Source organism: Sturnira hondurensis, unplaced genomic scaffold (assembly GCF_014824575.4).
Source record: "Sturnira hondurensis isolate 20B ecotype Veracruz unplaced genomic scaffold, ASM1482457v3 Scaffold0019428, whole genome shotgun sequence".
NCBI lineage: Eukaryota > Metazoa > Chordata > Mammalia > Chiroptera > Phyllostomidae > Sturnira > Sturnira hondurensis.
In genome coordinates this window covers 12030184-12041556 of record NW_028092059.1, presented here as the reverse complement: position 1 = coordinate 12041556, position 11373 = coordinate 12030184, and positions in this window count along the sequence as shown.

Below are 11373 nucleotides of genomic sequence, written 5' to 3'. Positions count from 1 at the left end.
CTTCAGTGTATTTCTCAGTACCTGCTATAATAAATGTCTCTCTCTTTATTCTCTTTGGTTTTCAACAAATATTAGTTCATACTTTTTCTTTCCTCCTCTGAGTTACTCTTTGTAAAATAAAATTCCCATCTACAGAAGATGAATGGGCTGCTATGTGAAATGAATCTCTTCATGTTTGAGCATCACGAACTCAGTGCATTATGGACAAACTTTGATTTCTAAATGTGATTCTCAAATGGCATCAAGAAATAAATATTGGAAGTAAAGCCTAACCTTCTGCTGTGCTTCCCTTTGTTTTGCTTCTACAGCTTCTACTCATGACCAGGTATTCGTTCCACCAGCTGTTCTTATGATCACAGGTGTGTGTGAGTGTGTGCACATACACCCCTCCTCATCCAGGGAATGGCAAAGCACACTAAGGCAATTTTGTATGCATTCAGAGCAAAAGACACATCTATGTCTTGTCGTTTCTCTTTCTGTGATTCTCTCTCACCCTTCTGAGTACATATTTCTTGAGTCTGTCTTTTAATTCTTGTTATTTTTAGGCGCATTAGACTGAGAATTCCTGATAATAGTTATAGCTTGCTCATTTTTCTGTTCCCCAGCAAAGGTCTGGCACATTTAAATGGAACTTGTTAAATGATTTGTTGAGTACTATAAAACTGACACACAGACATTATATATGTCCCACAATACACATATAAATCTTTCTTAAGAATCATAATCATTGCATTATATCCATAGGAATTAACAATGTATGATTTAGTGTGTGCCCTACATACAAGTAGCATCAAATACATAAAAATTAATTCAATTCTCTGTAATACTTGTTCCACCTTTTGGAAGTGATTAATTGGATATCTTGTAATTTGTTTTTGTATCAATTTGTTATTCACTAGTATTTGTATATAAATGGCTCTCACTACTGAAATGTGATACAGCAGTCAGGGTCTTCAAGAACTATTTTATAAATTCTAAGAAGTAATGTTATTACCTTATCTGACATAGTTGGTATGAATTATTTCTTGATCTTCAAAAAATTGGCTTATTGTTAAAATTTTTACTTTAGTATATAGTTATTTTAGCAACTTCATTTCCCCAACTCTTTTAATTTAAATATGACTTCAAAATATCCCGAATATAAAAATAACATTTTTTATCATTGATGTTTTAATTTTAATCATTTTTAAGTCTATGTCTAACCATTTTCCTATAAAATTTATCAATATGAGGATCATGCAGTTACTATTTTGGGGAGACATGGTATACTAGTCAAGGTTCTCTAGAAAAGTAGAACCAAGAGATTTATTATAAAATATTGGTTAACATGATTACAGAGCCTGAGAAGTCACATGATCTGCCATTTGCAAGCAGGAAACTCAGGAAAGCCAGTGGTATAGTTGGAAAGTTCAGGAGGAGAGAAGGTGGTGCCATTTGTGTCTGAAGACCTGAGAAGCAGGAGTGCTGAGGACAGGAGAGGTTCATGTCCTAGCCCAGGAGTCAGGCTGAGAGCAAATTCCGACTTCATCTGCTTTTTGTTGTTGCTGTTGTTGTATTTAGACCTTCAAAGGGTTAGACAATTGGATAATGCCCACCCATGCTGGAGAGGGCCATCTACTTTACTCACAGGTACACCCAGAAATGTTTAATCAGCTAACCAGGCATCCTGTGGCCCAGTCAGATTGACTTTCATGAGTCTTACCCTTGTCGACTTGGCACCCATATACATCTAAAACCCCACTTGATCTCCAAAGGAAGACTCTCACAAGGTAATAATTCTGCTAATGTGATACAATTACCCCACATAGAGCTGTAAACACACTAACTGCTTCCAGAGAAAAGGCAATAAAGTTCTTGAGTGACATTTACTTTTCTCTTTGATATCCTATAACTTAAATATTATGATGTAAAATGAATAATTCTTAAATTCTCTGATTACATTTATTTTAGGGATTGCGAGGGTGGAACCTGAGGAGAATCAATATTGTCTGGCACGGCAATTACTTCAGGGGGCCATTGCAGTTTCCTAGGCAGGCTTAATCCCCTTACCTCTGGGAGTGGAAACTCATATACCATTTTGGGTGTGGAGACCGCTGCTCCTTGTGGGGGGAGGGTGCTGCTACTACAGGGAAGAGGCTAGAATCTGGACTGGGGAGACACTTCCATTGTCAAAAGACTCATCAGAATTTAGGGGCTCATCTTTCAGGGTGTTTTCATACATCCCCATTTCATGTACAGGATCCCATTCTTTTCCAACCAATGGCCTCACTTTAGCAGTGAACACACTTCAAGACTGAGGGTTTAACTTGTATGTAATTCAGTCAGTCTCAGGATCAGATTCTGTATTGGATTTTCAGTGATCAGCCCCATGAAACACAACTTTATAAATATGGGAGAGCACAGTATATACTGTTTATACCCTGCTATATTTGCAAATTCAACAAATTGTCATTAGTTTCATGTCATTACAAAATTCTGCAGCAATTTTTTACAAACTGCATAGAAATACATTTAATACGCATTTACCATTTCTACTTGTTTTCTTTGCTTTTTGTTTTGTTTTTCCTAAAACAATAACTCCATAATCATTCTGAAAAATGTCTATGATCATTTCCAAGAGCAGTGTGCCTCTGGTTGTTTATTTGGAGTGTCCTTAAGGCAGAGAATAGAAGAACATGAACCAAGCTTGTAGTGGCTCTTGTAAGAATATGATATTTTATATATATCTTGCTATTTTTTATTTTTGCTTTGGCATGACATTTTAAGAAATGTAACATATATATATGTAGGTGAAAATGACAATAATATTTTACTATTTGTTTTATGATAGTTCATGAAGACAAATGGCAGATTGCTGCTAAAGATCAAGAACTTGCAATCCTTTCAGATCTCATTGTGGAAATGCTGATGAGTTTCATCTTGATTTCATGTGAAGGCACTTGGGTCTTGTAGTCGGCTTAGAGAGCCACATGGATTCATCCATCAGTCATTTCACTCTTGTGAAGCTCCCCTCTCCTCTTTATTGTGCCCCAGGAGAAAATGTGAGTGATGCTATTATGCCTTCTTTTACCACAGTAACTGTAATTTTCATCATGTGCCAATGACTCTAGGATCACTAATTCACGAGCCAAATCAACAGCACTTTCAACCGATGCTCAGACCTGCTCTCATATGTGTCGTCACATGTAAAAAGGGCCACCTCTTTCTCACTTTTAACATTCAGAATTTTAACAAAATATTTTCAAGTTATTCTGTGAAATAAAACAAGTTAATTACTGTAACCTGTTGTTAATAACATTTTTCACCTTAGTTAATATATACTTTGTTTTTATGCTCTTTTCTTTCTTCCATAACCAAAAAAAAATGTGAATACAACAGAATTTAAAAGTTGTAACAGAGTTTTTTTCTTAGTAGGTCAGCATAGATTTCCTTAGGAGTAAGAGTTCTTAAAAGTTTTCTTTGTTTCATTAAGCATTTCTTAAAGATAAATATTTAAGCCTTTTATTTTTTCCCAGTTTTAATATTATTACTAAAAAAATGAGGAAACAAAATCTTGGATGCAGCATATGTTTGATGAATAATGATGAAGTGGATTTGGTGCGTAAAGCTTTTGAAGAGAACTGTTAGTTTCAGAGTTCGTACTCCAGATTTAAATGATTTTATGTATTGCGTTTTTCTACCTATCTCTTCTACCAGAGTTTTAAGTTATGCATCAAATTTATTTTTATTGACATCTCTATATTCTCAATGGAAATTATACTTTTTAGAAGGATGCATAAATTGATATTAAAATTATGAACTTCCCATTTTTTAATATTTGTGGTTAATTCATAATTCAAAGAGAAATGTTGATAATCATAATTAATTACAACATTCACATGGAGTTAAATTGGTTTATGAGAGTATATATTTCTTTGATGGTAAATCAAAACATATACAAAAGTATAAATGACAAGGAAATTTTAAAGCATGAATCTTAGTAAACTCTTAGGACTCTAAAAAATCATATAATCCAGCCTAATTGCTCACATGAGCCAGAGTAGCCATTAGCCCAATTCACATTGACTGCATTTTACAGAACTCACTGATTTGAAAGTTCCACATCCATCAATATATGTTCACAGATATGTTAGTTTTCTGATGTCAGGAAAAATTCCTTCATGTCAAGATACTGATAATTTGAATATATGTATGTGATAAAATTGTGTAAAAAAAACCTAAGAATTTTCTTTTGTTCTCTTCTTAAAACATGAGCCAGAAAAGTGGATGATGTTTATCCCATAGCTTCCAATAACTCCAGTGATAACCATTTCAGTACCTTGCAGGTACCTAGAAAAGTCAAATTTATTAAAAAAAAAAAAACTTTTAAGATAAAATTTTAGAAGTAGCTCTAAAGATAAAAATTAGAAATGGCTCCAATCATTGGGTAAAAGAACACTTCTATTAAACATTTGACTTATTTTGTCAAATTGACTGCTAGAAACACTACAATTTTACATTTCCATTGGCAATATGAATATCTGTGTTCCTTCCTTGGCCAACATCAGTGGGTGCTTCTACTGTTCAAAACTTCTATTTTCTACTTCTGTGGTGGGGGAAAATTTTTTAAGGGAAGAACAATCTTAAATTATGAAGGGCAGGCTTACAGACAAAAACATAAAGGAATTACTATTAGATAAATGCACCTTCAGTGTGAGAGCCATGGTAAGAGTGAGGGCCCTACCCCTTTTCAACAATTATCTCCATGATCAAATGATCAAACATTGTCAAAATCAGTATACAAAGTCTTGTTGTCATTATACTAGTTTATTCTGGAAAGAAAGAGTTATTTTCTCTACACAAAGACAGTGAACTCCACACATTCACATGCCGAGTGACCACCAAAAGGGTGGAGGTCATACTACATCTTTTTTCTGCTCTCTGGTACACCTAGAACCTGTTGTAATTCATGTCATAAAGCAAGAAATTAATTTTGGGATAGATGCACTGATAAATGGGTTAGTGCACAGACTCAATGGTAGATGGGCTAGAGCACGTTATATTGAGCTTAAAACTAATAGCTTACTCATATGATGAAAGAAATGCTAAATTTTGAGAACAGAAACGTATTTTGTCTGCTTTTTTTTATTTGCCAATGACTCAAAATTTGGAATAGACAAACAATAAATTTTAATATTTTTTCTAAATATGATCCTGAAAATAACAAAGTTAGTGTACAAGATTTCACTCTAGTCAAAGTGATTAAAAAACACTTTTTTTCCTCCAGGTCAAGGAATTATATTTTGAGAAAAAATGTCTAAAGAGATAGTTAAAATTAACAGTAGCAAAACCAGAAAAGCAAAAATGTATATTTAAATGCCCATATTTTAAAAACTCTAATGTCAGATATTTTACCTAAGTAAAACTGTAACACACCTTAAATATCTTGAGAATTGAGTTTACAGATTTCCTTAATTAGGACATATCTAGTGTCATTTTCTTTCACCTTTTGAATATCTCTAAGGTTATATTTTATGTTAAAATAAAACAAGATGTCTTTATTCATTTAAATCTCATTTCTCTTGGTTTCTGGTTGTGATTAGGCTTACTATACATCTTCATCCTTTATTAGGTGCTTGGGTAGATGGCAGTTTTGAAAGATCTTCATAATGTTATATTACATAAAATAAAATGACATTTCAGAGATGAAATTTCTGGCAAGTGGAAACTTTAATAAGGAGAAAAATATTTGTCATTTCTTTTCCAGGTGAGTATTGTTTAAACTTATTTCTGGAATATTTAAAGATTCAGTCCTTAAATATTATTAATTTTCTCCCCTTTCATCAACATTTAAGTTTACATAGGTTTAATATAACACTACATAGAATGAATATCTCTTGCTAAAATTAACAATAATAATGAAAGAGTCAAATGTGCATATAGCATCAAATAAAAAAGAACTAGTTAAGCATTGTGAAATATTCAAGTTAAAATTAAATTCATTAATTGTTTGGTGTTATAAGTGAACATTGGTTGAGAATATTAACTATATTAATTTTGCAATCAGGTTCTATATCTTATTTCTTAAAGTAGGATGTTTGTCATTGAACTGGAAAAATATTCAGATTAAAATTAAATATTTTTTCTCTACAGAAATAACATAATTTTTAAAAATTTTTTTTAAATATTTTATTTATTTATCTTTAGAGGGGAAAGGAAGGAGAGAGGAAGGAAACATCAATGTATGGTTGCTTCTCGTGCATCCCCTGCAGGGAACTGGCCCCTGCCTGAAACTGGCCTGCAACCCAAGCATGTGCCCTGACTGGGAATCGAACCGCGATTGTCTGGTTCGCAGGCCTGCGCTCAATCCACTGAGCTACATCAGCCAGGGCTTAATTTTAAAATTGTTACAGAACATGAAATCATTTTTTTTCATTCCTATATTATTTGTTCTATATATATTATGTTACATATCTCTATATATTTCCAAAAACTATCATTGGAGTGTTTTCTACTTTGAAAGCAGTTTTATTAAATACAATTTTAAAATTTAAAACATTATACATCAAAGCAGTGTGTATTTTCCTTGCTTGGTCTTTCTTTTTCTCTTCCCCCTTTAAGCATTATATGGTATGTATAACTTAAAATACTACTATTTTCACCTTACAGTGTAATGCCAGGAGTTCCACGATCTTTTAAAAAGTTTTTAAATAATAAAAAGTGACAGCATATTATTCCAACACTTGGAAATTTATAGGCTGCATGACATGTGAGACTTGAAGTTAAAAAAAAAAGAAAATGACAAGCTGAAACAATGGACAAAAATAAAAACACTTTTTTTATATTTGCACATTTTTCACATCACATTTTACAGTTCAAATTACATAAATGTTTAGCTTTTATGCAGTAAAATCAATTCATCTTTTCCTTGGTGATAATGGCAATAACCTCTATTGCTAGTAAGCTCAGAAAATCTTTATCTGAGTATCAGTTAAATAGTCTCATTGTTCTATCCTTTATTGGTTTAAATTTTTTGAAGTATTAATAAAGTGGGTTTTTATGTTCAAAATACTGCAGATGTCTTTTAATGCATTTAATTTATATACGTGTAATAAATAGAGAATTAAGACCAAATAGATTTTATTGCATGCAAGCTATTACAGTAAGAAGTAGGAGAATTTAACTATTTAATTTATCTGGGATAAACGATAAGACTATATATGACACCAGAGCTCTGACCTACAATTTCTGCAGCAGCAGGCCTGGAGAGCTAAGCCACAACCTCTGTAAACTTCATCTTAGAATAGTCAAGTCCTGGTCAATGAGTGTTTTTTTTTCTTTTGTCTCTATTTTTGACACAGGACTAACTGGAGATAGCCAAATATGTTCCCCTAATCAAGTACATAAGATGCCCTGCCTGTCGTTCCACGACTTCCTCATGCCAACGACTTCGGATCAGAGCACACCTGAAGCATTCTTCTTTTCCCCTTTTACTCTAAAGCTTTCCCATATCACTATCTGCCTTTAGGTCTCTGGCAAATGCAAAGTAATAGTAGACAACCCCTTGCTGTATATAACAAGCTCTGAATAAATAGCCTCTGTTTATTCACATTTTGATGGTCTTTATTTATTTCCAATGTGACATGTGTTTTAAACCTCGATAATTTGTGGATTTTTTCTACCTTTAAGCTTGAGATAATAGGGAATTATCATAATATACCTAGTAGTATTTGGTCTTTTATTATTAATTTTTGCGTGGAGTTCTATGATTATTATCAGTACACATACTCAGTCCTTTCCTCATCGTCAGACATTTTTCCATGTTGTATCATATAATGTTGCTTCTTTTTTCTGTTTTTATATTTCTCACTTGGAAGCAAATGTCATTCTTGTTTAGGTCTCACTTCTCAGATTGCCATATCTTTTATCTTCTCTATGATGGTTTCAATAATATGCCATTTACTTTTGTATTCTATTCTGTTTTCTTCCCAGGTTGCTTTTAATCTACCCTTAATTGTATAAATTTAATTATACCAGTCTCTTTTGGGATCTCTCAGATTCTGTCTTTTTTTCACCCATTCTTTTTGTCTCTCTACTCCCATCTAATTTTGCTTACAGCTTACAAATATCTGGACCATGTGCTTTACAATGTTTTCGAAGACATCAAGCAGAAATCTTTTAATTTTTTTTTGTTTTCCTACACAAGTAATTCTCAAACTATTAGTCTCAATTCTAGGAAAACACTACATTTGAATGGTTAAGAAAAAAGGATACATGGACAATAATGCGAGAGGGGTGGAAATGGGAGGGAGATGGCCGGAGGGGGGGGGGGGTTGGGCTGGGGTTAGGGGAAAAGGCAGAAAACTGTACTTGAACAACAATAAAAAAATAATAAAAATGGTTGAGAGAGAGAGTCTTTAGGATCAAAAAATTAAAACATTGACTCTTCCTAATTGTGCTGGAATGGATCACTCTGTAAATTTCTGTTTCTTAATCTTCTCTCACCTGAGAGTGAGAATAATAATACTTGTTTTAGCCCATTGTGTTCTTCTTTTGGAGTTAGTCCCTAAGTTGTACATGAATCAATATATTTTCCCACAACTCCTTTGTGTTTGTGCCAGTGGTTCTCAAACTTCAGTGGGTACAAGAATCAGCTAGAGAGTTTGGTAGAACACAGGTTGCTGGTCTTACCTGCAGAAATTCTGACTCAGCAGGTTTGAGGGGGAAGAATGGGAATTTTCTGCATTTGCATTTCTAACAAATTTCCAAGTGACTCTCATATTCCAGTCCCTGTGGTTCCAGGACTGTACTCTAAGAACCTCTAGAGTATATTTTTATGTTTGTTTAACTTTGCTGTTTCCCCAAAATAAAGCACATGGTGCCTAACTCAAGCCTCTACTTCTCAGTAAATTATCACCAATAATAAAGTTCTTGAACTTCTCCTTTGCCAGTTGATATATGATTTTAATTCTATCTTTAGTTCCAATGCAACCTTTTGCTTTTGACTTTTTGAATATATTCATAGACATTTTAAGAGGAAGTATAACAGACAATTATTAAAACTGAAAATCTTGTTGAAGTATTAACTAGAAAGTCCTATATTTCTGTATGAAATTTTATCATGTGTAGAAAGTTAATTTGTCTTTTTTGATTATAAGTTTAATGTTACAGAGTCTATGCCTTAGATTCAGGCAATGATATATCATAACTTAGTGTTGGCAAATAATAGCCAAAGTAATTTTTAGTTATTATTTGCCTCCCACTTTATGGTTTACAGTATAGTAACAACTATGGTTACAAGTTGGTCTTACACATGCAATCTTACTTAATTCTCATAAAAATATGTCATCTTAGTTTCATCACCCTATTTTATTCTATTTTTTTAAAGATTTTATTTATTTATTTTTTTTAGAGGGGAAGGGAAGGAAAGAGAGAGAGAAATATCAATGTATGGTTGCCTCTCGTGAGTCCCCTGCTGGGAAGTGGCCTGCAACCCAGGTGTGTGCCCTGACTGGAAATCGAACTGCGATATTCTGGTTCGCAGGCCCGCGCTCAGTCCACTGAGCTACACCAGCCAGGGCCTCATCACCCTATTTTAGTAGTGAAATTACTGTTGATCAATTATAGTACATAGCAAAGCCAAGTTTATGCCCATGTTTTCTGATTGCAGTTCCAGGGCTCTTTCAACCATAGAATAGGTACTGTATTAGAAAGACTATGGGTGAATAAATACCACTGAAAAATTAACTAACAAAATATGATAATTTGTAAAATATTGGGTGCAGAACTTTTACTTGCCACATCACTTTGACTCCTATCTCCGTAAGCTATCATAGCAGAGAGCCTCTTACTCTGTTCTCTTACTGTATAAACCAATTTAACCTTAAATTTGGCATTTATGGTGGTGGGCACTATGAAACTGAAAACTATTGCTGAATGCTTCGGGATTCTTCATATGACATCAAAAATGCCAATTAAGATGGTATATGTATGTATATGTTTTATATATGTATATATGCACATGTCTGTATATGTATGCATGTATAAAATATATATGCATGTAAAAATGTATATGTGTGTGTATTTTCCTTGCTTGTTCTTTCTTTTCCTCTTCCCCCTTTATACATTGTATGCTATGTATAAATTAAAATCCTACTATTTTCACCTTACAGGGTAACACTGGGAGTTCCTCATGATCTTTCATTGTTTTAAACAAAAAACTGTATATATAGTTTTTGAATACACACACAGACACATACATATATTCATTTTCCCCCTTCTTCTCCTGTAAAAGCCCAGACTGTCTCTTCTGGTGGCTTAGGCCAATCAAAGTGGGAGGATCACAGTGCATTAAACAGGTCTGAAATTTGTCTCTATTTCCTTGAATCTTCTTTGGAACTAGTTCAGTTTCTCTGGCAGAGTGACTTCTCCCCTTCCTGGCAGTGTTGATGCAGGATTTCCATTTCTAGCCTCCCCTCCTTTTTTGCATCAAGCTTTCTACCATGTAACTTTCATTCTCTTCCTCAGCATGACTCATATAAAGAGCTTACCCTTACCCAATACATTAACTGAAGATGGGGGTTGGACTTAACAAATTCTGAAAGAATAGCATCAAAAGTTGGATTTCTGCCCTGGCTGGCATAGCTCAGTGGATTGAGTGTGCGCTGTGAACTAAAGGGTCGCCAGTTCAATTCCCAGTCAGGGCACATGCCTGGGTGGCAGGCCAGGTCCCCAGTGGGGGCCACATAAGAGGAAACCACACATGGATGTTTCTCTTCCTCTCTTTTTCCCTACCTTCCCCTCTCTCTCTAAAAAAAAATAATAATTGTCTAAAAAAAGTTGGATTTCTGAACTTGCTTACCGATAAATGGGATTTTCAAGCTTTAATGGTATGTTTTCTATCTTAAGGTCCTGGGATTTTACTATTTAGTTTTTGAGATTGGATGAAATTATACGGTTTTTATTTGCTAATGCAAGATTAATTTGGTTGGTATGAGATCAATTTCTTTCTGCTTTCTGAACACATTTTACTTCTAAGCCCTTGTAGGAAGTTGAAAACTGGGTCGCATTTTCTGTCATAGTGAGCTGACAAGGGTCTCGACTTGATCTGGAGATATTCTTTCATTATTTAATTTATATCTCCTAAACCAAAGCCTGATTTTTTAGATTCTTTTTCATTGCACATAATAATAGCAAACAAACCAGTCATTGAAATCCATTAATTATAATTTTAATTAGATTATTTAATTGCTATGATTGATTGCAGACTTCTTTTCACCGTGACTGTATAGCCCACTTCTCTCTTCTTTGGAAACTGCTCCTTATGGTCTCATTTGTACCATGTGACATTATCTGCTACTTGACCATGACTCACTGATTAAGTTGAGTTTCACC